Consider the following 17,905-nt stretch of genomic DNA (forward strand, 5'->3'; position numbering starts at 1 on the left):
ACATTTTAACTTTTTAGAGGACAGGAATTATTGTATTGGGCATACACAATATGAGAGTTATGCAGTTAGGAGAGTCCATTTCATTACATCAAAGAAATTTTCTGTTGTTTTATTTTTTCACTCTGCATTTTGCAAATGGGGACACTTTGGCTCTTGACTTGCCTCAAGGGCACAGGTACATTGCTGAGCCCGAACTGTTAGTTGTTTTGTTTTGTTAAGATTGTATGTATGTAGTATGTATGCGTGCATGTATGTATTTGTCTGAGAGAGTGAGAGAGTATGCATACATGTGATCAGGGAGGGGCGGAGGGGAAGGGAGAAAGAATCTGAAGCAGATTCCACACTGAGCCAGAGCCCGACGTGGGGCTTGATCCCAGGGCCACAATGACCAGAGCTGAAACCAAGAGTCGGACACTTAACAGACTGAGTCACCCAGGCGTCCCCTGAACTGTTAGTTTTAAACATGTGAGGTTGCTCTTTTACACCTCAAAAATGGTAGAATACTGGGACCTTCATATGATTCACATTACAAAGCCTCTGTGCGTGTGTGTGTGTGTGTGTGTGTATGTAACATATCATAGAGAACACTTTAAATGTAAATGTATAGTGTACTGAGTAATAATAAAACGAACTCTCCTGTACCTACCAGTCAGGTTAAGAAGCTCTCTATGTGCCCTAACTTAGTTTTCTTCCTCCTGCTAACCTCTTCTTCCCCCATGCCCAGAGACTGAATGTGGTGTAAATAATTTCCTTGTTTTTCTTTGTTTAGGTTTGAAAAACTGAGTAGCAAGCTCGACCCGAGGTGTGTGAGGACAGAGCAGTATTGTCGAAATTAGGTGACAGCTCCTCAGAGAAGGTGAACAGAATCTTTGCTTCATGGCTTCTCTGAGAGCTTCTAAGAGCCCCTTCGGGGGAAGTAAGGGTTCAAGGTTATGCACGGGTCTTAGGAAACAGAGGTTTTTACCACAGTGAAGACATCTGGCAGAGTTGTAGTTGGAATCAGTTGTACAACATTTGACAGAAATATGGTCAAACACTACAGGCTGCTGTTTACTGCCTCTGAACTCATGTGGCTTTCCTCCAGCTTTTAGGAGTAGATCAAAGTAAAAATTTTTTGCCTTTTCAGTAGAATGCAAGTCTTCAGTGATCGAGGCAGCAGGTCATGGAGTGGGAGTGTAGTAACTCCAGACTGTGGTTAAGACAGCCAACTCACGCAGGCATTCTGTTCTCCAATGAAAATGATGATGTGATGGCAGTGGGGATCGTGGTGATGACTGTCCCCAGTGTGGCCATCTCTCGAGTCACTTTCCAATCTGGATTGATTGCCCTCTGAGTCTAATACACAGCCATTATCCTGGAATCTCTCTTCACCATCTTCCTGCACTTCCCATTGCCTCTCTCCTATTTCCTGCCTTCCTCTTTCTCAGGTTAGTGTCTAGTGGAAAAGATTATCCAGGAGCTTCATTAGGAAAGGTGTGCGGGAGGTAAAATTTTGGAATGCGTCCATGTCTGAAAGTGTCTTTATATTATTCTTATATATGAAAGAGTGGCTGAAAATAGATCTCTAGGTTAGAAATAATATTCTTGCAGAATTTTGACAGCAGTGCTTCGTTTCCAGTGTTGGAAATCTGAAAACATTTTTCTTTACTTTTATTTGCATTTATTTTATGCAGAATTTACTCCTGGGCCATAATTTTTTGTTTCTTCTGGGATATCTTTGTCTTCTGTGCAGCCTTCTCTTCTAGCTTAGGGACGGTCTGCTCTTTTTCAGTAAGGAGCATCTCGATGTGGCAGCAAGAGCTCATGTGTGGGTTAATCCGACCATGAGCTCTGTAAGTTCAATGCCACATCTTGGGGGATTTGTTCACCTGGATGTGCTCAATGACCAGAGAATCTACATCTAAACCCCTAAGTTCAGCATTACCCTCTGTATTTTTAAGCATGTGCAGTAAAAATTCAGCACTCTTTTTGGGCTATCGACCCTACATCCAGCCCCACTGTTGGCCTGGGCACACCTACCAACCCCACCATTGTCGTGACGGAATGGCACACATTGCTTCTGCAAAGTGACATCCTTCAGATACTTGGTGGCTTTTCGGATATGCTTACCCTTGATGGCCTGCGCAGTTTCACATGTGTTCTTAAAGTGAACATGAAGAGTTGAACCTCTTGATTTGCATGATTTTGTAGGGCTTTCTGGGTCAAGTAACCATTTTCAGAGATCACCTCAGGCTGCTTATGGGAAAAGCAGAAATCTGAAGACGTTCTGACACCTGATTTTTTTCCTATATGATCTGCTTTTCTCTTTCCGGAAGCTTTTGGAATTGTCTTTTTGTCTCCAGTGTTCTAAGCTTTATGGTAGTGTGACTTGATATGGTCTGTTTACCATTCATTGAGTTGGGTATGCAATGGACTATTTCATTCTTTTTTAAAAAAAATAAGATTTTACTTATTTATTTGAGAGAAAGAGAAGAGAGTAAGAGAGAGAGCGTGTGCATCCACAAGCAGGGGGGAGGAGCAGAAGAGAGGGAGACGCTGGCTCCCCACTGAGCAGGGAGCCTGATGATGTGGTGCTCAATCCCAGAACCCTGGGATTATGACCCAAGCCGAAGGCAGACGTTTAACCGACTGAGCCACCCAGGATTCCCATGGACTATTTCATTCTAAAAACCCACTATCTTTCTGTTTTAGGAAATGTTCTTTGATTATGTCATTGATGACTCCTCTTTTCCCTGTTTGTTCCCTCCCTCTCTTCCTCCCTCCCTTCCTTCCTCTCTCTCTCTCTCTCTCTCTCATTCAGATTTAGATCTCCCAGGCTGGTCCTCTAAATTTATTTTTTATCTCTTTGCTCCTTTTCTGGGAAGCCTTTTCAGTGTTCTCTTCCTACCCTTCTGTTGATTTTTTTTTTTTTAATTCATGGTAGCAGCCATGTTTTAATTCCTAAGAGCCTTCTTTATTTTCTTCCTTTAAAAAAATAAAAGCATAATGAATGCATGGTCTCATACGATTTTTTTTTAAAGATGTATTTATTTTTAGAGAGAGCGCGTGCACACACACGTGCAGGGGGAGAGGCGGAGGGATCTCAAGCAGACTCCCTGCTTAATGGGGAGCCTCACAAGGGGCTCTATCTCATGACCCTGAGATCAAGAGTCAGAGACTCAACCAACTGAGCCACTCAGGCACCCCATTATCTCATAGGATTTTAATGATAGGTTTTTGTAGGGTTTTTGCCTTCTCCCTTTATAGTCTTTTGTTTGTTTGTTTTCCTTATTTGTTTTAGACTCTTCCATTTCACAGGCTCTCCACCCTGTGATAATTCTTTGCCATCTGCTTATGATTAAACATCATCTAAAGAGCTGATTAGAGAAGTTCTGAGTGTGTAGGTGGGGTTATTGACTGTTGACTTCACATAGGGTGATCTGGGTGGGCCATTTGTTGGGGAATTCCCAATCAGTATCTCTAGGGTTTTTCTCTTTGCCTGGTCAGATTCCCCAAAGGAGAGTTTCCAGTCTCTTGCCTGCAGGGTAAAGGCCTTACTGCTGCCAGTGTTTCTGAGAGTCAAGGAAGGAAACAGGTCTGAGTTTCTCTACATTCTAATTTCAGTATGCATATATTCACGTAAGCCCTATTTTCAGTGTGGTACGCACACTGTCTAGTGTGCTTGGTACTCCAGTCTAGAGATCCTTTGATTTACATCCAGGTAATGAACCTTCAGACTTCCGACCCCCACCCCAGCAGAAGCAATATGGATGTGGGGTGGGAGGGCAAATTTAGGAATCTGATGCTTCTTTAACAGCTTTTACCCAGTTCTCCTGAGGGAGGACGTAGACTTCCATTTAGTATCCCTCCTTTGCTTTCAGTTCTGGAGTATTTTGAGAAATTAAGTTGGTTCTTAGCTTACCCCTCTTCAAATCTGAGTTTTTTGGATCTGCAAGGTTAGGTACCTGTCCGTCTCCTTTCCAGCTCCCAAATTTTATTGCTGTTATCTCCCTTCTTGTTCTCCAAGTTCCTTTGGGTTTGTCATTTTAGAAGGCTCTGTATTATAGTTTTACTGGGATTTCAAATGGGATTAAAATTAGATGCATGTATTCCTTTTGTCTTCTTAACCTGAAAACTTATGTTCTACTCCTTATCAAGTGTTGGCAGAAAGAGTAACACAAAAATCACCCAAGTCTGTGATAATACCAAAAGAATCTCTTTCTTTTCTTTTTTTCTGTTTTGATTCTCTTTCCTTTTGTTTTTTTTGGGGGGGCAGGGTGGATACATTGAGGTTTGGGAGGTCTCAATGTACTAATCCAGACTGTACTGTCTAATAATAGCTAGTACTTATTGAGTACTTTTCCATGTGCTTTGTAGCTGAATGCATCTACATTAATCCTCATAATAACCCAATTTATATCTCCATTCTACCGATGATGAAACAGAGGCCCAAAGAGGAAATGTAATTTTCCCAAGGTCACATAGTTCTGACATAGGGGAACCAGAATTTGAACCCAGGCAGCCTGACATCAAAGCTTGTTGCTCTTAATTACTATACTATCAAATACTAGATATAAATTGGAAAAGTCTCTTTTATGTCTCTATTCAGTTTCCATTTACTATATATAAGCCCTTCCACTACGGAGCTGTATAGATGACTTGAATATTAACTGGAGATATCCAAGGTGTCTTTTTATATTCCTAGGTCTTTTGTCTATTTTAGACTGACAGGATTATTCCAGAAAACAAAACCAACAGCCATAGTGTGCAGTTGTATGTGGCTCTGTACCAAAACAGAGGCTAGGTGGATCAGTGCAACCATGGAAAGGCTACACAAATTTTCAGACCTCCACAGTTCCCTCATCTTATTTTTTCTCTTCTAGTCATTAAATGGTATCTGTGAGCCTGAAAGTATTTACATACTTTACCAGTGTGAGCAGATTACTCCCTGTACATAAACTAGATCTAGAACCCTGGTGGAAATTTTTAATAAATTTTTGAAAGTGGAAATTAAAAGGCATCAGAGTAAGTTAAATTAATCTTCCTGAAATTAGTTTTCAGTCTTCAAAATACTGTCCTTTTCTGCCCCACCGTGACAAAGGAAACACAAATATCTTACAGAGAAACTAAAAAGACCAAAGAGTGCATGTAAATGTTTGGAGAAAAGTCATACTATGAGTCAGGAGTGAAATCTTCTGTCTTCTAGACAGCGCTGACTCTCGGCTAGCTGGGGAAATCCATCTTGGCCAATTTAATCATTCTCTAAAAGGCTGGACAACTGTGTGGGTGCTAATGGCATCGGAGAGACATGGTACGCAGGAAACACATCCCACACTTGACAGGATGTTCCCAAGTCAGGAAGGGCATTTCTCTTCCTCAGTAGAATTGTTTCATTGACTAAAGACAACATGAGATCATTGAAATCTCCCCAAAATACCAAAGACTGACGAAAGCAGGATATAGGACATGGTGAGTCTAATGTAATGTAGTGGGATCATTTATGACATCATAATAAAGTGATAGTATTTGTGTATGTACTTCCTTCCAAGAGATTTAAAGAATTTGATAGAGTCAATGAGTCATCAGAGTTTTAAATCTTCTGTGTTCAGAGTCCATGGTCCCACAGATGGGAGCAGGACTCTGGTTCAGTCCCCGCCTCTCTGCTCTGGAACTCGACCACCAGGCTTCCTGAAGCTTCCACTTCTTGAATACCACCCAGTGAAGCTTCCTTTCCCCTCCTCACCCCGCTGCTGCTCCTTCTCTAAAACATTTCCTTTTTTCATCTTCTTCCAATTCACCCATTTTCATCAAGTGTTACCCTGTATCTTACATGGTATATAGCTCTTGAGCACTTCCAGCAATGAAATGTCATTAATCTTAAGTAAAGAATGATCTCGCTTTCTCTTTCTCTCTGTGAGCAGCACCAGCTACCATAGGTAGAACTGAGGTTGAGACCACACCAGTAAGTTGTTAGCAAATGAAAACGTGACAAGAAGCCTTGAGCCACAGCTTTGGTGAGTTTCCTGCCCTCTTCCTTGGTGGCATTTTCAGAGGTACACAGAAAAATGTCAAATATAGCAGTCACCTGAGGACTATCTCTAGGGCAGGAATTCTCTCCCCAAAACTTAGTGAGCGTTACAAAGACAAAGAAGAGAATGGAACTGGGTATGAGCTTACCTGCGGATGGTAGGAATACAGAAACAAATAGAAAACTCCATTGTTCTAGTGTAAGTTATGACTTGCCTTGTTTTTTCTGCTGCAAACTTTGTAGAGAGCACAGTGCGTCAGTTTATAAACATTGTGTTTGTAGTCTTCCGAGTCTGGGAGAACGTTGCCTCTATAGAGTTCATTGATCATTGTGCATCTAAAGTGATTTCATGTTCTCTTAGTTTGTGGGGAATAATTGTCACAATTAATTAATGCACGTGAAAGAAAAAGATCTGAAGAGTCTTTGTTTACTTTTCTTGCTTTCCATAAAAAGTGGATGTGTATTTCCTGGCCTTAGTGTCCAAAAAAGCTAGCTAACCGGTATTAGAAATTGGTATCCTTTTATGTTGGAGCTATATGCAGGCTGTTTATGGTTATTTTAAGAAATTTTTTCTGTTTTTTATGGAATTTTAAGTCTCTCCACTTACAAATAATGAGAAAATAATCTCTTTAACATCAACATTCTATTTTTTTAAGATTTTATTTATTTATTTGAGAGAGAGTGTGTGCACAACTGGGGGGGAGGGGTAGAGGGAGAGGTAGAAGCAGGCTCCCCTGCTGAGCAGGGGGCCCACGTGGGGCTCAATCCCAGGACCCTGAGATCATGACCTGAACCAAAGACAGATGCTTAACTGACCGAGCCACCCAGGCGGCCCTCAACATTCTATTTAAAGTTAAGCTGCTTCCTTGTGCAGCTCAGGTGCTGAACTCTAGCTGTGTGTATGTATAAAGAGGAGACAGGTCAAAGACAAAATCGTTTCCCATCTTCCTCGGTGTGAGCATTTGTATGGTTTTATCTGAGAAAAACGAGGCCTCCGAAAGCTTAGACTGGTCAAGTGCACGGTGCCTTGCTCCTCAAACACCCCACCTGGTCACAGTTTGCACCTATAACAGCTGCTGACCATTTTCATTGAGAACAATTTCTACTTTCATCAAGCTCTCCTTCTATATCAGATCCTTTGAAGAAAACTGTCCACAGCTGAGTGCAGGATCTTTGAACTTCCTTCACACATCGAATACCAGCATCAGAAGGTGCCAGGGAATGACACTGGGTGCCTTATCCACTGGGTACCGGGCTCTGACTAGCTGAATAGAATTGGGGGGGGGGAGCTGCCCTTCAGTCGGGCTAAGAAAGTAAATACAGCTGCTCCTCACCATTCCCCCACCACTCCTCCACATTGAAAGGAGAGAGGTTGGGCTAAAGGTGGAGAGGTAGGTTGAGGAAGGAAACATATTTCAGCACTAACATGTGGCCTCCGGGGCTGCCTTATCAAATTGGCCCCTGGTTGTTTCCAAAAGTCATTAGAAGGGGGAGGCATTGCCAGAGAGAGCGTGCCCTGAAAGCCGCATGGTTTTGAGATCCTTTCTCCAATGAGCTTTTCATATAGAAATTGCATGTGGCTGTGATGTTATTTTACAGTTTTGTTGATGATGACTTCATAGATAAATGTTCATAATACTGTTAAGGATAGTGGGGGAGTGGAGTGGGTAGGAGGGTACCTGATTTCACGTTTTAAAAATAAAGCAATCTGAGCAAATAAATAAAATAGGAACTTGGAATTCCTGACTCAGGCCTGGACCCCCAAACCACAGATCCTATATTGATACAAATTTGGAATGGTATCTTCAGTAGTAAGTAGGAGACTGATATCAGATGACCTGAAAGTGCCTTTTGCCCAAACGTGAATGTGGAGCAAGGGGTGATCATTACTCACCCTGGCCTCTCACTCACCCAGGACGCTGAGTGCTGAAAGTCTCCCTACTGTGCCCACTGCTGCTGCCTCTAGGCACTCCTGGCTTCCACCCTGTTCTGGGTTTTTATGCTCACTGGCTTGCTCTGGGCATCTGCAGCCAGCTCCCACTTCCAACCTCCCACCGGCTGTATCTCCTCCGTGCCTCTGCCCTCAAGCCTCCCGCTCTCCCCCCACCACCATCCTTCTGCCAATGACTCACCTCCTGCTGCACACAGAAAATAGACGCTGTCAGGAGGAGCGAGCTCGTATTTCGACATACACCACACACACACACACACACACACACACACACACACACACACACCACAGTCACACCAGTTTATCTCTGCTCAAATCCAAACCCCGGCTAGAGATGTTCTCTCTCACCTGTTCTCTAGATTCTCTGCCTGCTTTCTCAGGAAACTGGTTCCAGCGAGCATCCCCTCTATGCCTGCATCTTTCAGCCTCTACCTTCCCGCTGACTTTTTCTGATCAGAATATAAATATTGTCAAGTCTCTTCCATCTTAAAAACAAATAAAATAAAATAAAATGACCCCCTCCCTTCACACTGAAGCTTCTGGAAATTGGAAACTTTGAAGAGGACGCACAATGCAGTTTCTGAAATGAAAAAGCAGAATTGATTGTTATTTTTGGTAAGCAAAATAGAGCCCTGCTTGCAAGACATAGTCTCTCTGGACAAAGCAAACTGTAACCGTATGTAGTTTAGGAAACCAACTGAAATCTCACTCCTGCCCTGTGGTGTCGTCAAAATGCTCCTCCAGGCTGCAGGCTGCACTTTGGTGTCTCTGTGAGCACTGATACTTAGCCTCTCCTTTCTTGAAATGCTCTTAAAAGTCTTTCTGAGAGACTTCCATCTCCTGGTTTTTCTTTCATCTCTCTCACTGTTCCTCAGTTTACATTAAATTATTTTCTCGTCACTCTACCTTTCAAAAAATAGGATTCCTCATGTTTCATCCTCAGCTTTATTCCTTTCTAAGTCTGTATCCTTCCTGTGACACCTCATCTACTCCTTGATGGCTCCAAATCTTTATCTCCGGCCCAGAGCCCTCTGCTAAATAGTAGAGTCCCATAACTAGGCTGCCCACTGGATATCTCCCACCTGGGGATATCGTGAGCTTTTCTTCTCAAAGATCCTGTCTTGCTACCATCATTTGTCCAGTTGTCCCAGTCTTCCTTGGTTTTTCCCTCTCCTCCTTTCCCATGTGTAATCAATGACTAAGCCTGATTAGCTCTGCTCTACTAATGCTCACATGGCTCTCTTCCCTCCATCTTCACTGCCAGGGCCTCAGTTCTCATCTCTTACTTGAATTACCACAAAAGCCCCCTACTAGATCTCCTTGTTCAGCCTTCTTGCAGTTTACAATTTTGATCTCTCTAAATTGGCAGTCATGTCATGCGCCTGTTTTCAATCCTTTGCTTTTCCCCCATTGCCTTCAGGTGGGAAAAGATTCCTTATCAGAGCTCACAATGACCTTTGTGATCTGACCTCTACACTCATTTCCAGCCTTTTTTCTGGCATTCCTCACTGTCATCCCACACTTTTGCGTGAAACGCATCTGACACCTTTGCAGTTCCTGGAATTCAGTGTACTTATAAAGAGCTTCCACCCTCAACATGCTACTCCCTGTCCTTGGAAACTCCCATTCCTTGCCTGAATAATTCATCTGAAATCTCAGCTGTCGCTTCCTCTGTGGAGACTTCCTTGACCACCCTCCCCACCCACAGTGTGATTTAAGTGCCCATCCTTTGTGCTCTCTCTGAGCACTTACTAAATTCTGTTACGGTCATTTGACCGCAAACTCCTGGATGTTAGGGATAACTGTGTCTTTCTACCTGTATCTCCAGTACCCCAATGGTTGATGAATGAACTGGAGTTGTCACAGTTTTAAGGGCGTGCATGCACGCGCGCACACACGTAAGTGCACACCCAAAAAATCCTTGAATCTGACTGAGTCTCTAGATCCAACTACCAATTTATAAGAAGAACAGGCCTGGAGAATATGTTACACGATACCATGCGGATGAAGTCAGCGAAATCTAAGTGCAGGAAATTCTGTTAAGACAAACAGCCACATTTCTTTAACTGCAATCAAGCAATTGCAATATATGGAGCTTTTTTAGGTCCTGATTTTTTTTTAAACTGTAAAAAAAAATTATGACTCAGATGAACACTGTATATCTGATATTAAGGAATTCTTGTTAATTTTTTAGATATGATAATGGCATTGCGCTTATTTTTTTAAAGGGTCCTCATGTTTAGACGTACATTCTGACATATTTATAGATGAAATGATATGTCTGGGATTTGTTTCACAATAATCTGAAAGGGAGAATAATCTGGGTGGGGAGACAGATGAAATTGGATTGGCCAGCAGCTGATAATTATTGAAGCTGGTGACAGGCACTCACTAGTTCATTGTGCTGTTTTACCTACTTTAGTTTATATTTTTAGATTTCAATAATTAAACTTTTATTGTGGCAAAATATACATAGTGCAAAATTTATGTTAACCTTTTTTTTCGTAGTTTTTAGTTTTTATTGAGTTCCAGTTAGTTAACATATAGTGTAATATTAGTTTCAGAAGTAGAAGTTAGTGATTCATCACTTACATATAACACACTGTGTTACCATTTTTAAGTATACAGTTCAATGGCATTAAGTACTTCACACTGTCATGCACCCGTCGTTACCATTCATCTCTAGAACTTTCTCACTTTTCCAAACTGAAACTGTACCCGTTAAACAATATCTCATCCCCCTCCCCTTACCCCTTTGAACCATTATATTTTCTGTCTCTATGAATTTGACTACTGTAGGTATATCATATAAGTGGAATCATATAATATCTGTTCTTTTGTGTCTGGCCGAATGTCTTAAGATAATGTTAACATGTCTTCCAGGTTTATCCATGTTGTAGCATGTATCAGAATTTTATTCCTTTTCAAGACTGAATGATACTCTGTTGTACGCATTTACACATTTTGTTTATCTATCTTTTATTGAGCATTTGGATTGTTTCCAAAACTTTTTCCAGAAGGTATCTCATAATGTAATGTAAGGTATACTGATTGTAGTTATCTTGCTGAAGAACTGGCATAAAACTAATTTCTGTAGACATCAGATCCCAAAGGCTTAAGAGTTTTTGAAGATCTACAGTCCATAGAACCCAGGAAGTGCCAGAGACTGCAGGCGGCGGGGTAAAAAGTTAAGAATAGGGAAAGGAAGTTACGCTTGTTGTTTGGGATTACTCAGAAAAGCTCTTGCCCTCATTGGCCTCTACCACCTCTCAGGCAGCTTTTCTACTTCCTGAGTATCCCTACGCAGTTATTTCTAACACATGTAGCCCTGCCAAATGTATTTTTATTCTAAGCTCAGGAACTACCTTTCAGCGATTTTATACCAAAAATAAGTGTGTCACTTACAAGTAAAAGAAAAAACCTTTTATCTGTTCCTGCAGGAGATAAACCAAGTTAGAATGAAAGCCTAAACCAGAAAATGTTTGCATCAAATATTAGTCTGAAATTTATTCTTACTCTTCTGGTTTTTGGAAAATTATCCTTTAGACATCTTAAGGAGCAGCGGGGAGGTGAGGGGTATGTGAGATCTAATCGCAGGTTAACCTTGAGGTACCCAGAGAAGTTCTGAAATCAATGTGGAATTTTAGATATTCTGTAGAAGGCGCACTACTATTTCGTTTGTTCTATGTTGCACAGATTCTAGACTCCTTAGATAGGCCCAGAACTGTCCCTCCCATCTCGTGGTTTCTCAGGTTAGAACCGTCCAGAGTGGATTGTGGCTTCTATGGTCAGGACTGCCCTGAGCTCAAGAAAATTCTTCTTTATCTTTCTCATCTAAACCTATTTCCTGCTTATAGTCTCAGGAGAGGATTGCCTTTTATATCTTCTATTGACCATCCCGTGCACACTGGATATTTGTCACATACCCCTTGTCCTTAGAAGCCCCAGTTTTGGTTTTAGAGGTTTTATCTTTTGTTTTGATTTGGCTTTTTTGTTTACTTTTTATTTTGAGATAATCAGAGATTCATATGTAGATGTAAGAAATAATGCACAGAGATCCCATGTATCTTTTACCCACTTTCCTCCAGTAGTAGCATCTTTCCAAGCTGTATTATCACAACCAGGATATTGACCTTGATATAGTCAAGATAGAGAAATTTCCATCACCACAAGGATCCCTCCTGTTGCCCTGTGATAGCCATATCTACTTCTCGCCTGACCTCACCTCCTCCTTAGCCCCTAGCTGCCACTAATCTGTTCTCAATTATTAGAATTTTCTCATTTTAGAAATATTATGTAAGTGGACTCACATAGTATATAACCTTTGTGTTTGGCCTTTTCGCACCACATAATTCTGTGAAGATCAATCCAGGTTGTTGCAGTATCAATAGTTTGTTCCTTTTTATTGTTTAGTATTCCATGATTTAGACATACCAGTTTCTTTATTCATCTACTGAAGGAAATCTGGATTGTTTCTGGATTTTGGCTATTAGGAATAAACATAAGTAATTAAACATGTGTGTAGAAGTTTTTATGTGAACATAAGTCTTCATTTCTCTGGGATAAATGCCCAGAAATACAAAAACTTGATCATGTGGTAGTTGCATATTTAGTTTTACAAGAAACTGCCAAATTGTTTTCTAGAGTGTCTGTACCATTTTAAATTCCCACCAGCAATATATAAGTGATTCCGTTTCTCCATATCCTCAGCATTTGGTGTTATTAGTCTTTTTTATTTTAGCCATTCTGATGGGTGTGTGGTGATACCTCATTGGGTTATAATTTGCATTTCCCTGATAGCTAATAATGTGGGATATCTTTTCGTATGCTTATATATTATGTATGTCTTCTTTGGTGCAAGGTGTTTGGGTTTTGTTTTGTTTTGTTTTGTTTTTAAGTAAACTCTACCCCCAACGTGGGGCTGGAACTCACGATCCCAAGATCAAGAGTCACATGTCCTACCAACAGAGCCAGCCAGGTGCCCCAAAAGGACTTTGTTCATGTTTTATTTGGATAGTTTGCTTTTTTTAGCTGTTGAGTTTTGAGAGTTCTTTATGTGTTCTAGAAACCACTTCTTTGTTGAACATGTGGTTTGCAAGTATTTTCTCCCAGTCTGTAATTTGTCTTTTTCATCTTTTTAACAGGGCCTTTCATAAGACAAATAGTTTTAATTTTGATGAAGTCCAATTTATCAATTTTTCCTTTTATAGATAATGTCTTAGATGTCAAGTCTAAGAACTCTGTGTAGCTCCATCATGAAGATATTTCTCCTAGGTTTTTTTCCTAAAACTTTATAGCTTGTGTTTAACATTTAAGTCCATGGTCTATTTTGACTGAATTTTTTATATCAGGTACGAGATTTGAGTAGAGGTTTATTTTTTACTTATAGATGTCCAGTTGCTTCAGCACCATTTGTTAAAAGGTTATCTTCCCTTGGCATATTTGTGAGGGTCTGTTTCTGGGTCATCTATTCTGTTCTGTTGATCTGTATGCCTGTCCCTCCCAATATCACAGAATTTAGATTACTTTAGCAATGTAGTAGGGCTGAAGATGAGGTAGACTGATTCTTCCTTCCCACTTTATTTTTTTTCAAAATTGTTTACGTGTTTTTCTTCCTTTGCCTTACCATATAAGTTTAGAATAATCCTGTCTCTGTCCACCAAAAAATCTTGCTGTGATTTTGATAGGAATTGCATTAAAAACCCACATATCAATCTGGGGAGAATTGACATTTTTACTGTCTTGAGTCTTCCAATCCATGAACATGGATGGTGTTGTTGAGTTCTCCCATATGCTTGCAGATTTTCTGTCTAGGTCTTTTCCCAGTTGTTGAGAGGGGAGTGTTGAAGTCTCTAAATATAACAGTGGATTTGTCTATTTCACCTTTACATTCTATCAGTTTTCGCTTCACATCTTTTGCAGCTCCGTTGTTTGGTACACACGCATTTAAGATTGCTATGTCTTCTTGGTGGATTGATCCTTTTATCACAGAATGTCTCTCTGCATAGCTGGTCGTTTTCTTTGCTCTGAACGCTACTTCATTTAATATTAATGTAACCACTCTGGCTTTCCTTTGAGGAATAGCTTGCAGACTATACTTGTATATTTGAAATGAGTTTCTTTTAGATATTATATAGTTGGGTTATGTTTTTTAATCCACTCTACCGGCCTCTTTTAATTGGTGTGTTAAAACCCTATAGGGGCGCCAAGGTGGTTCAGTCGGTTACACATCTGCCTTCGGCTCAGGTCATGATCCCAGGGTCCTGGAATCGAGCCCCACATCAGGCTCCCTGCTCACCAGGGAGTCTGCTTCTCCCTCTCCCTCTGCTTTTTCCCCTGCTTGTGCTCTCTCACTCTGTCAAATAAATAAATCAAATCTCAAAAAAAAAAAAAAATCCCCTCTAAAAAAATAAATAAATAAAAGCCTTTATATTTCGGGGCACCTGGGTGGCTCGAGTGGTTGGGCATCTGCCTTCGGCTCAGGTCATGATCTCCAGGTCCTGGGTTCCAGCCCCATGTCAGGCTCCCAGCTCAGCAGGGAGTCTGCTTCTCCCTCTCTCTCTCCTTCTGCCTCTCCCCTTGCTTACGTTCTCTCTCTCTCTCAAATGAATAAATAAAATCTTTTTTTTAAAAAAGCCTTTATATTTCATGTTATTATTGAAATGTTAAGATTTATGCCTGCCATTTTATTTTTTGTTTTCTGTCATCTCTATTTTTTGTTTGTTTTATTTTTCTTGCCTTCCTATGGGCTACTTGAACTTTTTATAGAATTCCACTTTTATATACCTATAGTGAGTTTTTTATTTTATTTTTTAATCTATGGTATTTTTTTTTTATTTTAATGATTTTTTTATTATATTATGTTAGTCACCATACAGTACATCCCCGGTTTCCGATGTAAGGCTCGATGATTCATTAGTTGTGTATAACACCCAGTGCACCATGCAATACGTGCCCTCCTTACTACCCATCACCGGTCTATCCCATTCCCCCACCCCCCTCCCCTCTAAAGTCCTCAGTTTGTTTCTCATAGTCCATAGTCTCTCATGTTTCATTCCCCCTTCTGATTACCCCCCCTTTCTTTATCCCTTTCTTCCCCTACTGATCATCCTAGTTCTTATGTTCCATAGATGAGAGAAATCATATGATAGTTGTCTTTCTCTGCTTGACTTATTTCACTTAGCATTATCTCCTCCAGTGCCGTCCATGTTGTAGCAAATGTTGAGAACTCGTTCTTTCTGATAGCTGAGTAATATTCCATTGTATATATGGACCACAACTTCTTAATCCAGTCATCTGTTGAAGGGCATCTCGGCTCCTTCCACGATTTAGCTATTGTGGACATTGCTGCTATGAACATTGGGGTGCATATGGCCCTTCTCTTCACTACGTCTGTATCTTTGGGGTAAATACCCAGTAGTGCAATGGCTGGATCATAGGGTAACTCAATTTTTAACTTTTTAAGGGACCTCCACACTGTTTTCCAGAGTGGCTGTACCAACTTGCATTCCCACCAACAATGTAGGAGGGATCCCCTTTCTCCACATCCTCTCCAACAATTGTTGTTTCTTGCCTTGTCTATTTTTGCCATTCTAACTGGCGTAAGGTGGTATCTCAGTGTGGTTTTGATTTGAATTTCCTTGATGGCTAATGATTTTGAACATTTTTTCATGTGTCTGTTAGCCATTTGTATGTCTTCATTGGAAAAGTGTCTGTTCATATCTTCTGCCCATTTTTTGATTTGTTTATTTGTTTCTCGTGTATTGAGTTTGAGAAGTTCTTTGTAGATCTTGGATACCAGTCCTTTATCTGTAGTGTCATTTGCAAATATATTCTCCCATTCCGTGGGCTGCCTCTTAGTTTTTCTGACTGTTTCCTTGGCTGTGCAGAAACTTTTAATCTTGATGAAGTCCCATAAATTCATTTTATCTTTTGTTTCTCTTGCTTTAGGGATGTGTCATGAAAAAGGTTGCTTTGGCCGATGTCGTAGAGGTTGTTGCCTATGTTCTCCTCTAGAATTTTGATGGATTCCTGTCTCACATCGAGGTCTTTCATCCATTTGGAGTTTATTTTTGTGTATGGTGTGAGATAGTGGTCAAGTTTCATTCTCTTGCATGTAGCTGTCCAATTTTCCCAGCACCATTTATTGAAGAGACTGTCTTTTTCCCACCGGATGTTTTTTCCTGCTTTATCAAATATTAGTTGCCCAAAGAGCCGAGGGTCCATTTCTGGGCTCTCTATTCTGTTCCATTGGTCTATGTGTCTGTTTTTGTGCCAGTACCATGCTGTCTTTGTGATCACAGCTTTGTAGTACAGCTCGAAATCCGGCATTGTGATGCCCCCAGCTTTGTTTTTCCTTTTCAACAGTTCCTTGGAGATTCGGGGCCTTTTCTCTTTCCATACAAATTTAAGGACTGTTTGTTCCAGTTCTTTGAAAAATGTCCTCGGTATTTTGATCAGGATAGCATTGAAAGCGTAGATTGCTCTGGGTAGCATGGACATTTTAACTATGTTAATTCTTCCAATCCATGAGCATGGAATATCTTTCCATCTTTTTATGTCTTCCTCAATGTCTTTCAAGAGTGATTTATAGTTTCTAGAATATAGGTCCTTTACGTCTCTGGTTAAGTTAATTCCAAGGTAACGTATTGTTTTTGGTGCTATTATAAATGGGATGGATTCCCTAATTTCTCTTTCTTCGGTCTCGTTATTCGTGTATAGAAATGCAACTGATTTCTGAGCATTGATTTTGTATCCCGCCATGTTACTGAATTGCTCTATAACTTCTAATAGTTTGGGAGTGGCTTCTTTTGGGTTTTCCATATAGAGTATCATGTCATCTGCAAAGAGAGACATTTTGACTTCTTCTTTGCCGATTTGAATACCTTTGATCCCTTTTTGTTGTCTGATTGCTGTTTCAAGGACTTCTAGTACTATGTTGAATAATAGTGGCGAGAGTGGGCATCCTTGTCGAGTTCCTGATCTTAAGGGAAAGGCTTCCAGCTTTTCCCCATTGAGAATAATATTTGCAGTAGGCTTTTCATAGATGGCTTTTATGAGATTGAGAAATGTACCTTCTATTCCTATACTCTGAAGGGTTGTAATCAGGAAAGGATGCTGTATTTTGTCAAATGCTTTTTCGGCATCGATTGAGAGGATCATATGGTTCCTGAGTCTTTTCTTGTTGATATGATGTATCACACTGATTGATTTGCGAATATTGAACCACGCTTGCATCCCAGGTATGAATCCCACTTGATCGTGATGGATAATCCTTTTAATGTACTGTTGGATTCTATTAGCAAGTATCTTGTTGAGGATTTTGGCGTCCATATTCATTAGGGAAATCGGTCTGTAATTCTCCTTTTTGATGGGGTCTTTGCCTGGTTTGGGGATCAAGGTAATATTGGCCTCATAGAATGAGTTTGGTAGCTTTCCTTCTGTTTCTATTTTTTGAAATAGCTTTAGGAGAATAGGTATTATTTCTTCTTTGAATGTTTGGTAGAATTCCCCAGGAAAACCATCCCGGCCTGGAGTTTTGTTATTTGGAAGGTTGTTTATCACTGACTCAATTTCTTCATAATTAATTGGCCTGTTTAAGGAATCAATTTCTTCTGGTTTCAATCTTGGTAGTTTATAGGTTTCCAGGAAGGATTCCATCTCTTCCAGATTGCTTAGTTTATTGGCATATAGCTGTTGATAAAAATTTCTAATAATCCTTCCAATTTCAATGGTGCTCGTCATGACCTCTCCTTTTTCATTCATAATTTTAATAATCTGGGTCCTTTCTCTTTTCTTTTGGATAAGTCTTGCCAGGGGTCTGTCAATTTTATTGATTCTCTCAAAGAACCAGCTTCTTGTCCTGTTGATCTGCTCTACTGTACTTCTGGTTTCTGCTTGATTGATTTCAGCTCTAATTTTGGTCAACTGCTTCCTCGTGCGTGGAT

General features: G+C 40.5%; 1 protein-coding gene and 1 pseudogene across 1 annotated transcript in view; one reads left to right on the forward strand and one right to left on the reverse strand.

The window, feature by feature from the left end:
* The window catches only part of PRORP (protein only RNase P catalytic subunit), a 138,247-nt gene that overhangs the window by 107,682 nt on the left and 12,660 nt on the right, over nt 1-17,905 (forward strand). The window lies entirely within an intron of this gene.
* On the reverse strand, nt 1,556-2,215 carry LOC113266128 (60S ribosomal protein L17-like; annotated as a pseudogene).

This window comes from Ursus arctos, unplaced genomic scaffold (assembly GCF_023065955.2).
Source record: "Ursus arctos isolate Adak ecotype North America unplaced genomic scaffold, UrsArc2.0 scaffold_37, whole genome shotgun sequence".
Lineage (NCBI taxonomy): Eukaryota > Metazoa > Chordata > Mammalia > Carnivora > Ursidae > Ursus > Ursus arctos.